Source organism: Pezoporus wallicus, unplaced genomic scaffold, assembly GCF_028554395.1.
Source record: "Pezoporus wallicus isolate ANWC-B61680 ecotype Strahan unplaced genomic scaffold, APGP_CSIRO_Pwel_v1 contig_4722, whole genome shotgun sequence".
Taxonomy (NCBI): Eukaryota; Metazoa; Chordata; class Aves; order Psittaciformes; family Psittacidae; genus Pezoporus; species Pezoporus wallicus.
This window is the reverse complement of record NW_026641840.1, coordinates 5,341,488-5,360,591: the sequence shown is the minus strand read 5'-3', so window position 1 is coordinate 5,360,591 and position 19,104 is coordinate 5,341,488. Positions and strand designations below refer to the sequence as shown.

The 19,104-nt window shown below is 40.3% G+C and overlaps 1 protein-coding gene across 2 annotated transcripts in view; it reads left to right on the top strand.

The window, feature by feature from the left end:
• Window positions 1–4,782: 4,782 nt before the first annotated feature.
• The window catches only part of SLC16A7 (solute carrier family 16 member 7), a 74,181-nt gene continuing 59,859 nt past the window's right edge, over window positions 4,783–19,104 (top strand). For both annotated transcript variants that reach the window (XM_057425514.1, XM_057425516.1), the window contains exon 1: window positions 4,783–5,082. The gene's annotated coding sequence lies outside the window, so the exon portion shown is untranslated. The remainder of the gene's footprint in view (window positions 5,083–19,104) is intronic.

Below are 19,104 nucleotides of genomic sequence, written 5' to 3'. Positions count from 1 at the left end.
GACACAGTAGCATGCAGGATAGGAAAGGGCTGTAAATAGTTTTCTATTCTGGCAACTGTAACCTAATAGAGGGTCATGGTGTTCCTGCAGTTTTGGTCACCTGTCTTTCAGCAGTATGATTTTTCTTAATTCTACTGCAATAGCGATTTCTATAACTGTATATGTCAAACTGCATTTCCAACAGCATCTTGAATATTAGCTTAGAGCTGACAGGCTTGGGCTGCTATGGTTATTTTCAGCAGTATTAGACACAACACTGATGTGGGAGTTGAGTTCATCAGTGACTTATCTGTTACCTCCCCTCTAGAAGAGAGGTTTATTATCTCTCCCACATTTCCAGATCGCTTTTCTATTATGTATTTATCTTCTACACTTCTACTGACTACCTGCTTCAGCTGATGACTGCCAGCTACCTCAAGTTCTCTGTGGTGCCTAACAGAGCTCTTGCACACCTGAGTCTATTGCTGTAGTTACAATGTGCTGTGCTCTGTGTCCCCTGGAACTGTAAAAGAAAAGAATGTTATTGGGCCTGGAATAGACATAGTTGATGCTTATAGACAAAACTGACCTCAATATAAAACATGCTTTGTCTGTATTTTATCATTAAAATTCTACAGTCAAGTTGTACTTACATGAATTTTAGCACAAAAATTTTTATCACAAAAATACTATCTCTTTCACTAACAGAACTAGGATTAAAGTTTTATGCTTGTGACAGAGCTATCTGTGTGGATGAAGTCTGAGCGAGACACGGACTGACAATGATGAAGATTGAGTGAGACATGGACTGACAATGATTAGTTGTTGATATAAAGCTACAGAAGCTGGCCTAAGTGATTCACCAATATAATTTTAATGATAATATGCTGCGTATTAGCTGCAGATGAGAATGCACACCACACCAGCCTGCATATGAACACAAGAAAAGTCTGAATTATGTATTTATGGAAATCACTCCAGAAAAAAACCCCAAACAACATAATCAGAATGTAATTTTATGTAGGCCAGAACAACACAGAGTCATAAATATGCACCCCCTAGATCTGGACTCTGCAACTAGAACACATAACCTGTGATGTAGCAGAGGAATTTAAAGTTAGAAGAGGACCTGTAAAATTTTGGGCTCAAATAAAACTGCCTGACAAGTGCCATGTGGGGAAAATGGACTATTCCAGTAGGAAACTTACCCAAACTGTTAGTGGATAGACTCACAGAAAATGGCACCAGGTATTCTACATTTGCAGCAGTTCTTGTCTTTTTTTTCCTTTCTGGTAAGAAATAATTCCTAAAACCTTTTTCTATCACTAAAAAGACCTCAAGCTGTTATCAACAGGAAACAGGAGAGTGGATAACACAACCTCCCAGAGGTCTATCTCACTATCAGAAGGACACAGAATGAGTAACCCGATGTGTGACTTCTTTTCACACACATGCTAGATAGTCATGTTTGTTTAATTTCTTCTTTACAATTAGATCACTGAAAAATGCAGAATGCCACCCTCCCATATACAGACTCATGCACACATGCACACGCAGCTCCAAACCTCTGCTAGCTTCTTGAAATTCACAAGGAAATTATTAACTGCTATCACTAATACATTTTTAATTCTTACCCTTGGAGGTTAGCTATGAATATTTTGACTTAATGCACTGAAGGTGGTCTAAGACTGGAAAGATGTAAAATGACAACAACAGGTTGTTTTTTAGGGTGTTTTTAATCTGCAACCAGGAACCAAATCAGAGCCCTTGTTCTGCAGCACACACAGAGGAGCACATTCACTTAAAAACCTGATGTCACTGCAATCGAGGTCAGTATAAAAAATACAATCATATATCACCTGTTAGTCTGAGGGCTCATGGTAATTCCTGTGACTTTGAGCAGGATGCAGACACGGAGCTGTACCTGAATTTGTACAGAATGTAGGGCAGAATCACACATTGTTATAACTGCAGCTAGCTTATATTCAGTCTCTGCCTTGGACTAGAAAATGCAAAATGTGATGAAGTGCACAGCAACATTAAGTCAAGATGCATATACCTTTCCTAGAGATGGTGTTCTGAAAAGAGGTATAGAAAGAAACTGCATGAGGCACAAACATATATACAGAAAATGTATGTCTGTGTCATAGGTATAAACTACTGTTTCTATATAGGTATGTTAATGTAAGCAGTAGTAAGATAAATACAAATTTATTATATATAAACACAGAACACATCCATTTATACTGTATGTAGCACTGTGCTATATACAATGCACAGGATGTTCTATACAGTACAGTAATGTGATACTGCGTAGTGCAGTATGGGATACACCTTATGACATATATCACTTCATAAAGTTTATTATCTAGAATATATAGTATATAGTTATAATTAAAAAAACATATCTATATAACTAGATATCTTTGCTAATTAAGACACATCAGTGGAGGAAATAGAACTATGCAATGAAAAAGTTATTTTTGTCTTAACCTATTTATTTTTCAGGTCCCTTTGAAAATCACTTTCCTAACATTCTTTTAAATAGCATGTAAATCGTAATATTTCACTGTAGAGAACAATGTAGCTATGCTCTGCATGTCACAAGAACTGTCTGAGGTCCTATATGGCCTATGATTTTCTTCAGGGTGTACAAAGTGCCTGAATATGGGAGAGAGCTTAACATCACCGTAATGCCAAGTTTAAAACTTTGATTCAAGCACTAGCAGCTTCTCTATGGAAAATCTTATATCAGATTTCATGCTAATTTACATATTTTTAATCCTGTATTTGTGGGTCTGCTTGGAAGTGAGTGTTTGACCATAAGCATTTGTACCCAACTCTTCTTTGCTCGTATGACCAGGAATCACTGCTTAGTGTTTACTCTTCACTTTGCTTGGCTTAGTGGGCCCTTTGAGTTCTTGCTGGTCTTCCAAAACCCTTAGTGCAACCTGCTGCCAGGGCAGACTGGCACTGACTCTATGTGGGGGTGCTGGGCACAGGCTTCTTTCACACACTTGCACATGAGATGACACACCATTACCCAAATTAACACAAGTGTGACTTTCATGAAGTGCCCTCACAATCACCATGGCTGTTTGCTCCTAAAAATGTCCCCGGACATAGGTACATAACTCAAGTATTACTTAGCTTATGCAAGGGCACAAAAATAACTCCAAGCTGTTCAGTCTGTTTCTGGAATAAAAGTGTTTGCTTGTCTCTACCAGTGAACTACTTTGTACTCCGTGTGACTACAGTGCCAGAATCTGCCCAGAGACTGTAGCGACCTGGCTGCTTTACAAACATGTGACAAAGCATTCTCTCCTGAATCTGAAGAACTTGCAGTAGAAGCAGGTGATATAAAATTAGAACAATAATATCCTAAAAGAAAAAAAAAAGATAAAATGTTAGATAACTGAGATTTCTGGGTCTGTGTCTTCTGCTTTAACGATTATAGTTTAAAACACAAAATAATTCTTAATACTTCTCACATAGAAGGCAGCAGATCTATAAGCCACGAAGTCACAGAAACCTAACTTCTATGAACTTGTGCTACAAGATGGCAGCCCATCTTGTAACATAAGTTGGACGGATTCTTTGTGCATAGATTCTTTGATGTGCAATAGGTATTGCTACTCATGCTGCAGCTTTTTTTGAGGGATGGCAGGCTCCTTTTCAATTATTTTTCCAAAAATTTTAATTCATTGTGGCTGATGCTAGCTAAGGGATTCAGTTGTTATTAACAAAATAAAGAGACAACCCTAGCAAGTCCTTCCCTCCTCAATTAGCAGCTCAGCAAACTGGAATATCCTTGACTATAACCCAAGTTCTCCCTAATCTTATCCATACACAGTTTCAGCTCCTAACATGTCTGTAAAGATCCTATTCATAAGCTCTTAATAAACAAAGTACATCCAATAAAGTTAAGAAAATAAATAAATAACCAGGTTTACTTTTGAACATGTTTTGCAACATAATGTAAACAAATGTAATTACTCCAGCCTCTTCACACTACTTTTAAAGGTGCACATAACATGCAACTTTTACCCATGAGAATAGGCGTTACAGTAAAAGCTTTAATTATGCAATTATATGATTATCTTCTCTTTCCCTACAGGATTTTAGCCTTAAGGACAGAATTTCTGGAGAACTTAATGGTCACTTTCATAAATATGTTCATGTACAAAACACTGGGAACTTTGTTATTTCTTAAGGGAGAAAAAAAGGTGGCAAAGGAAGAGGTGACCAAGACTTGAACTGACAACTCACTGCTGACTGGCCAAATTTCAGTCCTCGCTTCGGAAGACGAAGCTCCCGCGTTTGGCACAAAAATATCTCTGTTAATATTCGGAGATTTTTCCTCCTAAACGCAGCAAACTGGTGCCTTTTCGTAATCTTGCCGTGGAACAGCGACTGCATCAGCCTTAGGGTGAGAAATACTCAGCATCCTCAGTCCAGAAGAGGAGGAGAACGGGGTGGGGCCGGGCGGGGGCGGATACGTCTTGTGTCGCCCGCAGCGAGGTGAAGAACGCGACAGGGGAACGCCGAGGCTCCCCATGCCCCCCTGTTCCCGGGGACAGCGACCACCGCCCCGGCCTGAACTTCCAGCGAGGGTTCTTCTCGCCCGGCGGCCCCGAGCGGGGCAGGAGGAGGGAAGGGCACCGGCGCGGAGGGCTCACGCCTCGCACCGGAGGGCGCAGGACCCCAAGTGCTGCCCGTCCTCCCGCCCCAGCCCGGCGCGTCCCGTCCCACCTCCCGCTCTGGCTCCATCTCCCCGGGACGGGCGCCGCGCCCCCGCCGGCCCCGCGGAGCCGGGTTGGGCAGCCCGGGAGGCGTCTCCTCCGCAGCCCCCGCCCCCCCGCGCCGGTGCTGAAGCGCCTCGGCCGCTCCCCAGCAGCACCCCCGGGACAGCGGCGTCCCGTCGGCCCCCCAGCAGCAGCCGGGCCTTCTTCCTTGCCGCCCGGCCCGGGCTGTCCCGCCGCTGCTCCGCTGCCGAGGACACCTCATGGGAAATAAATAAATTAATTACCCCACTCAGCCCCGCGGCAGGGAGACGAGCCGGCGGCGGCCGCGGGATTAGATCCAGCCCGAGCTAGAGACCAGGTAACGTAACCTACCCGCCAGGAGGGAGGAGGAGGAGGAGCAGCAGCAGCGAAGCCGCTGAGGTCGCCCCCGCCGGGGAGGGCTCCGGGGGACAGAGACGGGGGTGCCGCAGGCGGGGCGGTCCCCGGCTGGCGGCGTGAGGGCGGCTGCTCCCGCGCTTTGCGCTCCGCACTGTCAGTCACACACGCACACACGAGCCGCCGCCCACGCAGGGATGGACGGACGGACGGACGGACAGACGGACTGAAGGACGGACACCGCGTGGGGCGCAGCCCCCCGTCCCCTCCGTCCCAAAGCAGCCACCGCAGGGAGAAGCCGCCTGCCCCGCCGGCCCTGCAGCCATCGGCGCCCTGCTCTGACGGCGGGGCAGGGAGGCGGGAGGCTGGGCCGGGCTGAGGCCGCAGCTCCGGGGGGAGCGGCGCGATCCCGCCCCGCTGCGCGCATCCCCAAGGAGCGCCGAAGCCGCCTCCCGCCGCATCCGCGGGCGCGGCGGCATTGGCCGCCCCTAGCAGAGCCGCGGTCCTGGGCGCCCCCGCCCCAGGGCAGCTCCGCTGGGAGACGTGGGCGGGAGCCGAGGCGGCGGCGGCTGCAGCAACGTTAAAACCGTGCTGCCGCGCTGGCCGTTATCAGAACCGGGCCTGCTCGAGATGACCTTGGGAACGCGTGCCTCATGGTCCCTCTGCTGCACCACGACAGCTGCGGCCCTGCTCTGGGCTGCGATGAGCCAAACAACGCTAGCATTATTACCTCCAAACACTGCTGGCTCCAGTTAGTGTTTGTATACTGAGCTCTCCGAGTGACTGCTACCAGAGGAGGGAAAATGCTCCCTCTCCATCGTTCTCTTTATTTGGCCTCTGCTAGCACGCAGTGAACTCAAGGTCCTTGAAGGGAATGGTCTCATGGAGAGGGGCAGTCATCCCAACAGAAAAGGTATTCTCTGTGATCATGGGCAGCACTGTGTCCTTGGTTCATGTTTGTTGAAGTCGCCCCTACAAAACACTGAAGCAGTCTTAGACCAAGAAGTTTCCCTGTTCACATTTTGGAGACCAGAGTGTCCCCTGGTAGTCTTGGGAGGACACATTATTTGTTTGTCCTGCAGGGGCACAGAACTGACATGGGTTCTCCACTGCTATTCCAGTAAGGTGGATCGGAAAACAAAACAGTAACGTTTAGAAGTAGCTGTTTCTTTCAAATGTCAGCCTGAGCTTTCAGCAGCGGAGTGTTGCTGAACTTATTATTGAAAGCTGTTTTGGGAAAAAGAAAGAAACTGAAGGAAGCTGATGCCTTATGGAGGCATCCATTCTTGTTTCATTGGTCTCTGTAATAATGACCCATGTTTCCATAGTGACATCCATCTGTGCCTCTCAAGTTACTGATCAAATAGTAATGAAAGAGGTGCTTGCAGCTTCCATTGCAGGAATGGGGCCATAAACTTAACAGCACACCAATCAAGCCAACAAAATAGTGTCTGAGCTCTGTCTAGATGAATTATGGTACGAAAGTCAGACTTCTTTCAGAGAGAGAGGGATGTAGACTGATATTTAGAAAAAGAAGGAAACTGACAAATAGTTCAATAAAAGTGGTAAATGTTTTTATGTACACCTATTCAATCTAGGAATAATATATAAGTGATTCGCTTCTTAAAGACAGTGCTCTCCTTCTCCCATTATTGTCTGCTAAGTTTGAATATAATACTTGAGAGTGAGTGCTGAATATCTGCTCCTTCCACCTGGAGAAATACATTCAGAGAATAAAGTATACTCCAGATATTTCTATTATTTGTGCAATTTGTGCAGCTCTAACTTCATGCTTGTAACTCTTGCCTAAGGGCCCAGCTAGCTTACTTTGCAACATTGTGTTTACAATGTAAGTGTCCTCAGAGCAAAACAGCTCATCATTCTGAATAGGCAAAGGGTTATGGATTATGGAAGGTTATGGATATTCTTATATGGCAGCAGTGAGTAATTTTGGTTAATGGAATCAGCCTTTTTTTATTTCATGTTGATGATGTGGAGTATCCTAAGTATCAACTCTAGTCTTCATGGAAGGCCTTCATGGGTGGCAGAAAACTAAATTCGTGAGTTCTGTGGACAGGAAAACTATCCATAGGGTTATGTACTGATACAACTGATCTGAACAGGCGTTTTACATGTAAAGGGGGAGACTTTGAAATTAAAGGGAAATATCAAAGAAACACTGTGGCTCTGCAGCTGCAGTGAAGAGAGGTGGAATTCTGTTTCAGGACTCTTCAGTGTGCATGCATTATTAATAGTATATAAAAAAGCCTCCTTCCATCTCTTTAACCTAATTATATCTGTCACTTCTCTGGATTTAAGATCACTCAGTTCCTGCTATGGCAAAATTTCATTCTAGAATCCCAGTTTCATGGAGGCAGGAGTTCCTTTGGGCAGCCTTAAAGAAGATGCTGTTACTTATGGGCAGGCAAGTTAAGGGAGATAAAAGAGCATTTCACCCTGAATCATAAGGTGGTGTTTTTTAAAAAACAGATTCTTTAATTACTCTTCTTTCTTGGATTTGGTTCACTATGTCATACTTCTTACGTATATGTGTGTGGATATGTTATTATTGGACCGTTTCCAGTTGAAGAAAAGAGACTACATCTCACCTGCTTTTATTTTTATTTTTTTTCCCTACTGCAACATCACAGGATGATTTTGCAGTGTTGCATTTTTCTTGAGATGTCTGCTTTTAGAAAAGATGGCTTCTGAATACAATTCTCAATTAATTGTATCTCTTACACCATTTGCCAGAGTTAAAGCTCTCCATTTTCTTATGTGAGGATCAAGAAAAGAAGAATATTCTTGGGCTATGCTAATAATCTATGCTGTTAAATGAGTTTTATGTTCAAGGTTGGTATGATTATGAAAATGTAATCATCTTTTCATTTATATTAAAAAATAGCTAGGTCATAACCATTAATCATTAACAGAGAGCATTACCAGTTTCTGCATCTGTTCGTGTAATATATATGGCCTAACGTTTGCAGAGCACTGAGGAGCGGGTTAAGTAGGAAAGCAGGACCTCATTGACCAACTGGTTTGTATCAAATGAAAGTGAGAAACAGGCTACATCTCACATACACATCTCAGTCCAAACCTGCATTCCTTGACTTGCATGCATTTGTGAGCTATTGTGCCAACTTCCATAGTTTTATTGTGAATCTTGGAACGTTTGAAGGAAAGTTTGCAGTATTCAAACAAAAGTAGTTGGGGTATAGGAGTAAGGAGATAATGTTCCATGGCTTGAGGAATAGAGGGACAAACTGTTGGACAAATGTTGGACAAAACTGAGGGACAAATGTTGGACAAACTGACTGGGGAGCTCTATTTGGCTTTATAATGTCACATTTTTCTGATACTTCTTATAGCTGTTGGTCTCACAGTCAAGCATTCAAAATAATGTTAAACTTTTATTGAAGAGCAAAAGTCTAGCTAACCAGGTCATGGTGGCTGGCAAACTAGGAAGTGTCTCTGGTTTTTTTCTCTTGTAATCTCAGGATTTTTAATTCATAATATTTGTGTCTTGGGAGGGAGATTTATTATCATCAGCTCGTTCTTTTGTTGATTATATTTTGATTTTTAGTTAATGCAGTGTCTCGAAGTAGTTCCTTTATTTGTTATGCTCAAGTTCAAGCCCCCAGTTACATACTAGTATGTTTTTGGTTTCTGGACATGGTGCTTTCCTGTCTCATGACACTTGCAGTAATATGTAGTCAGAGGTGTGCATTAAGAGCATTTACTGATAAAAATTGAATAAGCATTTCTAAAAGGATATTAACATAACCAGGGCAATTAAAAAAATTCCCCAAATCGAAGGAGGAAAATTGATGGGAAAAAATGGGGCCTTAGCACGATGTACTCTTTTCCTTTGTGGTTGTAAGACTTAAGATCTTAAGAAATTGAATTAATGTTAATTCACAAAATCAAGAGGCACTAGAGAACAAACTAAAGCCTGCTTTATTTGTTCCTTTTTTAAATATAGATGTCGATGCATTTTCTTTTAACTTGGTGTCATGATTATTGAGTGTGACATATTGAATGTATTTTGGTTCCACCCAACAAGACAGCAGTGCTCTGAATCATAGTGTAAATTATATAGAATTGGCTAATAACTTTAGACTGTAGGAAACTTGTACTTTTAAGTGAACTATTGATAAACTGCATAAAGCCCAAACATCCTGGAAGCTGGGATATCTCAGAATAGATGGATTTGATACTTCAGAATAGGTGGATTTGATATTCTTTTCATATGGTCACAAGGAAAGATATTTTCAGCACGTGATTTTAATGGTCAAAGCATAAAACTCCATGGCCTGGAGTTGTCCAAATGTTAAGGATTGTTTAAGCAGTGTTTACTTTCTTCTAGCGTGAACATTTGTACCCCTAGAAGAGCACTTTCCATTTCTTTTGACAGCAAGCTTGGTAGTTATTTCACTTTTTTCTCTCTTCAAGGTATCCTCCGTGGAGGATTCAGCTGCAGGTGATGATCGAGGTGCTGGGGGAACATTCAGAAAACATGTTGCACATGGCTCAGAATGTCTCCTATATTTCATGGCTTTTCTTGTTTTTATATATTTTTACAAGTTCTGGTCCTTTAGAATAGCTAATCTTCCCATGCCAGCTATCAGACTCCTGCTGCAGCTTCAGGCATGACCATTGTCTGGTGCCCTCCCGTCATATGGCCTCAGTGATAGCAAACTGTTGGCAGCACTCCTGTTTGGCACTTAGGCATAGCACATATGACAAAGAGTTGTAATGGCGTTCGAAATATGTTTGGTGTCAAAGAAGTTTTGTCATTTGTTGTCACTACAGTGGTGGTAATGACAATACAATGATGTACATTGCTTTTTGCATGTGTTCCATGAAATAGAAATTAGTAAAATTAGCTACAAAACAGAACTATGTTGTTCCAAAGCTAGAAATGATTTGGTTTTTTTTCCACAGAAATAGATTAATTAAGATGTTAGAATTCATCACTTAGACACTCTTGCAGTCTATGGTACAAGCAAAAAGCAAACAAAAAAAGATGAAATCTAATTTATCTCTGTGTTAGATTTAGACTTACAGTGTCAACTTCAGGTTTGTACTTCTTTCTCAGTGCTTGTTTTCTGAATTCAAGAAATACTGAGAAGAAATATGTATTTTACAGTACTAAAAACACGAAGAAACAAACAAAAAAAGAACTTACCATTTCTGTGCTGACAAAATGGCAACAACATACATGCAAAATTCATATTTGATTTTTTAAAGAAAATTAGTTCCTACTGTATTAGTATTTGATTAGTATTTGATTAGTGTGGCGGATAGAGAAATATGTTTACTCTCAGCAAATGCTTTTGAAATCAATTGCATTAGAGTAGGTTTTTAACATTAGAAATTAAGTGCTTTGTGGCTTTCTTTTTTTTTTTTTAATTCTCTGGAATAATGATATAAATATTTGGCAGCGAAGGTTAGAATTTTTGAAGTGACACAGAACTATTTTCAACTACCAAGTGTAAAGAAACATAGCTGCTTTTCTCTGCAGACCTTATTGAGAGGTGGAAATCGGAAGCCTTAAAATTTAGGACGCCTCAACGGTTCACCATGCTATTGAATTAAAATGCCATTTTAATGGAGTTGCAATTGCTAAATTGAGCTCCTATAGTTAGCACCTTGGTGCAGTTTCTATAAAGAAAGAAAAAAACCCATCTGAATGATGTAAATAAGCTCCCCATGGGAATGTAAGTGTCTGATTTCTTAACAATCAGAATTTTACATGTTAAATTCCTTGACAATTCTGCCATTGCTGAGTACACTCTCCACTGAACAAATCTTTTGTGGAAGTTAACTGCTTTTTCATGCTGTTCCAGGTTGGATTTGGATCTGAAACGGGGTACTGGACCCTGAGTTCTCAGCAGTGCCTCCTGCTGATGATAGAAACGGAAACTGATTAGCTATAAACTGCAAACTGGAACTGAAGACTGGTTCCAGAGGCAGAAAAAATGTGCCTAGGGCAGAGATTCCAGCTCGCTAAAGAAGGGGTTTGCTTCTGGAACGCTGGAGAGGACAGAATAGACTCTGGAGGGAAATTGGTGCTGGAAGCTGAGGAAGGCAATGGGCCTGTCACCCCATTACCAAACCTTTTTTAGGATGTGCATTTTTACAGTCATTTGTGCATAGCATTAAACAAAAGGCTTCCTTTCTGCCCTGAAGAATTTGTAAGATCTCAGCTCATTGTCCTAATTCACTGTCTTCCATTAGCCAGCTCTTTCCCTTCTTCTTACCAGCACTACAAGAGGCGAAGCAGGGGACTCAGTAGCCCCTGATTAGAAGCCATGTCATTAGATTTAGGCAAAGAATGAAAAAAAGGCTGTGTATTTTGAGACCTCTAGGTTGTATATTTAAGGAAAATAGGTAGAAAAGAATATGCCATAATAGCCTGTATTTACAAAGCATGAAATATGTATTGTATTTGTGAAGAATGAAAAAAAAAGGAGATCCTGTTTTCTTGTTCAGATATAATTATGTTGGCTGAAAGCATAAAGTATTTTTTGTTCTCATGCTTTTCTGATGTAGTTCTCCAAAAAGAGATGTTTTGATGTAGTTATGCTGGATATGAGGGTGCTTTATTTCAATTTAGCTTATTTTCTCATTCATACGTAACAATGCTAGAGCATCATGAGCACTGTGCGTAGTCTGTTCCAGTTTTAGCTATATTAGACTAGTGAAAGAGGTTTGTAAGCAAACCTAATGAATATAAGAGGAAAACTCACATGAGGTAGAGAAATGCAGGAAAAGCACTTAAAACTGAGACCAAAAGTACTGTGGTGTTTTCTCACAGCCAAATATTTCAGTCTTGCTTGATTGGCATGTCCTCTCTTTCTGTGATTCTAGGTCCAGACTTGAGCTCCCTTCCTCTCATGGAGTTCTACTGGGTTAAAAGGGGTTATTCACAGTTTACACCCAGTAGAGGCTGAAGAGACTCTTTTGACTGCTTCTCAAGACACAGTTAGTTAAGTCTTTTGGATCACTTGCTTTGATGTGCCTGATTAGTTTAAATGGAAATTATTTCTCATAATGATTACCGAAACGATTTCTCTGTTCCCACTTTATCTATCTTGTCTGTCCTCTCTTCTCTGTTTTCTTTCTGTGAAAACATTTTGTTTCTCCCCATTTATTAGAATAAAAATCTCGAAGTAACAAGTTACTATTATACTTTGCTCGTTCTACAGGCATACTGTGTTTTCTAAAACTGGAAACTGTTGGAGACATGCTCTCTATAGGACAGCTTTCACATGACACAAACGATGCTCCTCCATAGTAACCAGTATTTATAAATTATGCTATTTTTATCTTTATAGTTACATATGTTTACATTCTTTACCCTTCTGTTTTTTAATTTTGCCTTTCAGGTGTTATGATTAGGGTAAAAAAAAGAGGAAGCTTAAAAAAATTATAAATGTGGAAGATGAAAACAGAGTTAAAGGGAAAGAGATGTTAACCTGATGAAATATTATTTTGAGGAATTTCAGAGGCAAATACCTTCAAGCCAGCAGAAGTGGAAAAGTGTGTCATATTTTCATTCAGAGTGGGTTTTAGTTGTCTTCAGATTTTATTTTGGTTTATTTTTAGAAGGGAGTAGAGAGAATGTTGACCTTTGCCTTTACTATTTCTGTGTGTTAATTGTAGGCCATAACAAGGTTTTTGTTCTTGATGAATAGTTGTGTTGTGATGAATAGTTGTACACAAAATGGGCATGCACTCTAGGCAGTGCTGTTGTGTACCAATATATCCATCAAACAAGATGTTAATAAAGAGTATGAAATATGAGAAAAAAATAACAAACTATTGAGCACTACAGTTCTCAAGCATTAATATTGCAGCCTTGAAAATAAAAGGCAAATGTTGAGTTTTATAGTTATGGTTTAGCTTGGTGGTTGAGAATATCTTGAATTACAGAAATACTTTTCAAATGATAAGACACATTCAAAGCCATTTGAACACTGCAAAAATAAATAAAGGCTAAAACCATCACCTTGAATAATGATGGCCTATCACCTCAGTGGGAGGCAACGTAGACAGTGCAGTATGGATTTGTTCAGGTGCTTTAGCAGTGAGTGGGTGAAAAGGGGATTGTTCCTTACTTAACAGCTCATACAACACCATGAAGCCCTATGGCAGTGTGCAGTCTGTCAAGTTGACCTGTATGTGCGCAGGTGACTCCTCATGTGTGCTGTGAAGAAGGAGTTCTAACATACGAAGTGAGAATATGTGACACGTACGTGTCTGCTTCCAGTAGCACCCAAATGCATACCAAATTTTGATCCAGTTGACTGTTTCCAGCTCAGCATTATTTTTGTAATTAAAGAGAATAATAGTGGCTTCCTCTGTTATGCTTAATAATAAAGCTGATTGTTTCGTGCAACCTGGAAAATGCAGTCATATTGTGATCATGATGTAATGGGATACAAAAGCATCCCTTCCCACAGTTAAAATAGGTTCTTCTTCTGAATGTGGTAGCATAGAAAGGTGTTAATGAAGTAAGATGTTCTTGCTTAACTAGGTAATCAGCTTGTACTTCTGGATATACTTTGGCATTGCTGAAATATTGTGTTCATAAAATGATGATTTAATCCTTATTGTTCTCAATGAAAATGTATTTTAGCTGGGAGGCTGTGATATTTTTCTTTTCTTGTAGCTATTTCCTGAAAAATTAGGAAAGCTATTGTAGTTGCTGTGTCCAAAATTACTGTTAAATTTTTATACTTATATTGCTGGTCTAATAGAATAGTTTTTCTACAGAATACTGTGCAGTGTTTTATTGAGGATACAGAATATGTTTTTAACCTTAAAAAGGTAGTTAAAAATTCCTTCCTTCTTCCCTTCCTTCCGTCCATCCATCCTCTTCACTATGGCACTTACACTTTATATTGATCTGCCAAGAGTACCATATATGCACGTGGATGTATTTTCCGTCTGATCCTTTTGACTCTTTCGGAACACTTCTATGACCAGGTGCATAGAAGGAGTAATGGATACTGTTAGATAAAAAGAGTGTTTCATACAAAGAGAACAGTGTGAAGAAAGCATGGGACTGAAGGAGGGAAACCTGAATGTTGGCAGTAAGGGAGTGTGAGGAGATGTGGAATCTGGACCCAGTAAGAACACAAATGAATTAAATGCTTGGAGAAACCATTTTACTGCCATTTCTTTGACTTAGCATTTGAACTGTCAGAACTGAATGGATGATTCTTTAGTCAGTATTTGGTATTAAATTTAAAACCCTAAAGAATGAAGAACTTCTGAAATCAAGGAAGTTTTTACTCAATCAGCCAAGCAAAGCAGGCTCTGTTTTCCAGTGCCAAGTGGCTAAGGTTGTTTGCTTCGAAGTTGTTCTTGCTGCTCCAAAGGGGGGTTTGAACTGTTTGGTCAATCCCTGCTGGGTTCATTAACTTTGTGTGTTTGTTTCTGTTACCCCATTGAGAAGGGAATGGTTTGCATTTGTGTTCCTAAAAGATTGGACCGGAATTATTTAACCAAACCCCAGTGAACGTGGAACCTTTAGTACTTGGTTGAACTCGTGCTACCAAGGTCATTTTCATCTGCTCCTCTGACCTTGCCAGAGGGAATCCCTGTTTATTTCTTCATCTAGTAGAACAGTTTATCTGGGCCCTGCTGAGAATAGAAGTGGGCCGCCTACTTTCTACAGCAAATGGGAATCACAAGAGACTATCTCTTGTCCTAAAATGAAAAAAGCTTATGGAAAAATTTTTTCAATTTTTTTTTTTTTTCCCCTTCAGAGAATTGGTAATTTCTTGTCTTGAAGGGTGTTGCAGTGATTCTTTAAGCAGGAGTAAGAAGGTTGGTGACAGCAGGGAGAAGATGCAAGGTCTTGAAAGCAGAGAAAGAAAGAAAGGTATGTGATACAAGTTGTCAGGCTGCTGGACTTTAATTCTCAGGCAGTCCAGCAATCCAGCAACTTATTTTTTGCCCTGCTTTTGAGGAAAGCCGTGGTAGCATGAGCTACCTAAAAACCCCTCAATGCCTCAGACTGGAGAGAATGCACAGTGCTGTCAGAGCACTGGCTTTAATTTCAATGCTAAAATGCAGCATAAGCATTAGAGCAGATTGAGCAATTCTGTTGTGGACCGTGGGTTGACTTTTGAGAGGCATTTTGTATTACTTCTTTGATAACCATCTTTAAAAAAACATGCATGCACAAAACAGCTGCTGTAGAGCCACAGTGAACCTGCACATTGATCTGAATCTTTTACCTGTGGTAGCTAAAAGTGATGTATTTATCTCAAATAGACATACTCAGGGTGGCTAGAAAGAAGTTGGTTAGTCCAGAGAGCAAAAAAGAAAAGTGAGTAGTAAGGGAAAGTTGCTGCTGTTTTGGTATTCAGGCCAGCTGGGAGTTGCATGAAATTTATCTGTCTCCTGAGGAGCCTCAGTTGGCAGGATTTGTGTGGATTTCTGCCCATAAAAATAAACCTGCTTTACCCTGGTAGAAGCTACAGCCAAGAGTTGATCCCTCAGGGGTGGAAGCTTCTGCCAGCATAGTTTCCCCTCTAGGCAAAATAGAAAGATATTATACTACACCCTTTAATCACTATGGGTTATATCTCCTTCTTGTCTTTAAACAAAATCACTTTATCAGCTGCTGAATATTTGTATCACTGTGCTTATATGCTCAAGTAATATATAACCACGTACAACTGTCATATTCCCACCTTAATGTTCACTTACATTTATTGCTTACTCATTTTAAATGCCTTCCTTAATCATGGTCTAAATCTGGTTGAAAAGCTGAGTGCACTTCCAAAAAATATAACACATTATTTGGCAATTTATATATCTGTATGTAAGTCATAAACTTTCAAGCTGGAGACCATCTTGCAGTTTTTCAGAGGCTGGAAGCAAATAATTTTTGCTCAACGTAATAATTATGCAACTGCAGATATTTTTTTTTTTTAAGTTAGAGCTAAGAGTTACAGGCTTTCACAAGATGTATACCATGAAAAATTAAGGTGCCGGTACAGGCAGTAGTGCCACTCATTCAAGCTCATTTTCCCTTTCACTTATATTTTGCAATGTCCTCATAGCATCCTGTTCCCTCTGTTGCATTCTTTTATTTTGTGTTCAATTACCTGTATTTTTATATAGATACATTTAAATACAATACAGTGAGAATGAAAGGAAATCAAGGCACGAGGGGAAACATGAAATACCAAACTTGTGGTGAATAAACCTTGAGTCAGTTACAGAGTAGTTTTTCCTTTCCTAGGACTTAGTATGCTGGTATGTTTTTGAGTTACTAGAGCTGGTAGAGTAAGAGGGGGATGAGACTGCCAGCCTTTGAAGAGGTTGGGGATTAGGGAGGAAGAGGGGAGGTAGGGCAGTGAGCGTTCCCATGTTGTGGGCTGAAGCAGCACTTGGGGAGGGTGGACAGACCAAGGGATTGGTGGGGGAGCATGTGTTTTCACCACAGTGCCGTTGCAATAAATTGTAAACTACAGGCGGTGAGAAAGAACCTGCTGATACTTCTCTTTAGCCTGTGTACTTGCAACTTGTGCACAGGCAGTTTTTAACCCACCAATGTGTCTGGCTCATTTTGGAAGGTGGTGTACAAGGGAGGAGAGTTATTGCCATTTTGTAGACAGGTGGGAAAATCTCTGTGTTTCATATTGCCCACATACAGCAAATCTGGTCCTGCCATTGTCTGTTCATGGTTCCTTGTAGTCTTCTCCATTCACTCCTAACTATGCCTTGATGCTAACAGCTGCAGAGAGGGCTTACAGGAGAATAAGGCAAGAACCAGCCCAAAAGGCTGCACGTCGGGCAATGTGATACGCAACATACCTTTCAGATTGGTATTTTCTTCATTCCTAACACACTCAGACTTGTGCACTGTCACACCCTATGGCATATCGTATTAGTCAAGCTCTTGTGTATCTGCAGATCTGCAGTTATGTAAGTAAAAAAAAATCTTCATGCCTGAATGATAATACATTTTAAATAATTCACAGAGAATAGTTTTAAATTAATATTGCCTTTATTTTCTGCAGATGGATCTACTATGGAATTCTTGATGGAATTATTCAAAAATACTTGTCAGTATCTCTGGTAAAGCTACTGTTTCTATGGTCAGTTTTGAGCAGTCCCTGATGCATATCTGCGTCACCAGAGACAGCCCTATCTACTTTCTTGACTTGAGTAAAATATATTCTGATGCCACTACTCCAACATTTGCAAGAAATCGTCTTTAATACCAGGCATTTTTATAGAATTTTAGAATGCCACATATTCAGCTATTATGGAGTGCAGCCTCACAAAAATCCAGAAAAATATGAGGCAAAATATTCATGTGTTATAAAAATTAATGTCTTATTAGCAATTTAATCAGTGTAGTTGTGAATTTGCTCTAAAAATGCTGCCCCTTCAATTCTGCATCTCTGGGCAACTGTCCAGTTTTTACATAAGGTAAGTTGCCCTCTAGGTTGTTCTGTAAGGAACTGAGTTTTGTTGCAAGTTTTAATTGGATGGTTTATGCAGTGACTTAGTTAAGTAAATTGTGAATTAAAATTGCATTTGAGAGATTTGTCACTGCTTTTTGTCTGTCAAGAGATTTGCTTTTGCTATAGAAGACTTGACTTGAAGATTTACTTTCAAAAAGGATAGTATTATTTTCCTGTGCTATGTACATGCAGCATAACATAGTTGATTTGTACCTTCCATAAATTTTCTCCTATGCAGGCGTGATAGCCACAAAAATGTTTGTAGTGCAACAATACTGAGTTGCACGTTTTACAAACACAGTAACAAAATATGGGCATTGCAGCACTGCTTTTCATAGACTCATTACTCAGCTGAACTGAATATATTTTTCTCAGCAATACAGAAAAGATTGCAAAATTTCAGATTTCATCACTATGGTGTTAAGATGTGGATCTGTTTCAAAGATGGGAGGAACATGTTTAGAATCCAGAACATGTATTTTTCACTTTCTTATTTGTAAAAGTTAAATAAACAAACATGAAACCCCTCCTCCTACCTGTCCCAAAACATTTAAGATTTAAAAACATTGGACTGGAATAAGGAACTGGGTCTCTATTTTCAGCTCCCTGAAATACCAAGATATAGGGCTGGGTTCATCGAAATGCAGAGTTCAGTAGCACAGGAATACGATTGAGCAACTTATCTAGACTCGCTTTATATCATGGAGAGGTATAAGCACTTGTAGGCCACATATCATTTCATTACAGCTTAGATGTCAAAAACAGGTTAGGGAGATATGTACCAGAAGTTCATTTCTGCCCACTGCCTGTAAGCAGAGCATAGGTATCCAGATCACATGCAGATATGTGTTGATATCTAAGTAAGGCTGTGAAGCATTCCTCCCTTAAATCAGAAGTCACAAATCATGTGTAAGCCAAAGAATATCTTGCAGAGCTTTGATTACAAACTTAAATCTTCCCTAAAATGTAGAATGCTAGAAGTATATGCTAGTAAGAAAACAGTAGAAATGGAGATTGTCGCCCAATATCTGAGGTCTTGCAGGGGATTAGACAAAGAAATTATAAAGTCACACCAGCAGAAAACAGTTTGTGACCTAACCTCCAAAACAAAACACTCTGTAGCTTTAAGGACTACTGCCATTGCCACTGCTAACATAAAGCATTCTTTAAAGAAAATCAATATCCTTGGATTGTGACTGAAGGAAAAAAATGTGCTGTAATATTAATGATATTACTTGGTTGTCTGCAAAAGAGATTATTCTTTAAGTGTCTATTAAGAAACAAATATACTGAAACAGATGTTAATGAGTAGCAAATGTGCTCTGAAGTTCATATTGACATCCATACTAAATGGTTATGGTGAACTTCAATTTTAGCAATTTGAGCTCATGAGCCTGGAGGAAAACCTAGCCTTTTTCTGGTGTCTGGCACTCTTCCAGGAAGAAACAGTTAAATTAAGTATGTGTCTATATGTGAGTGGGCAGTAAGGTGGAGTAAAGTAACTA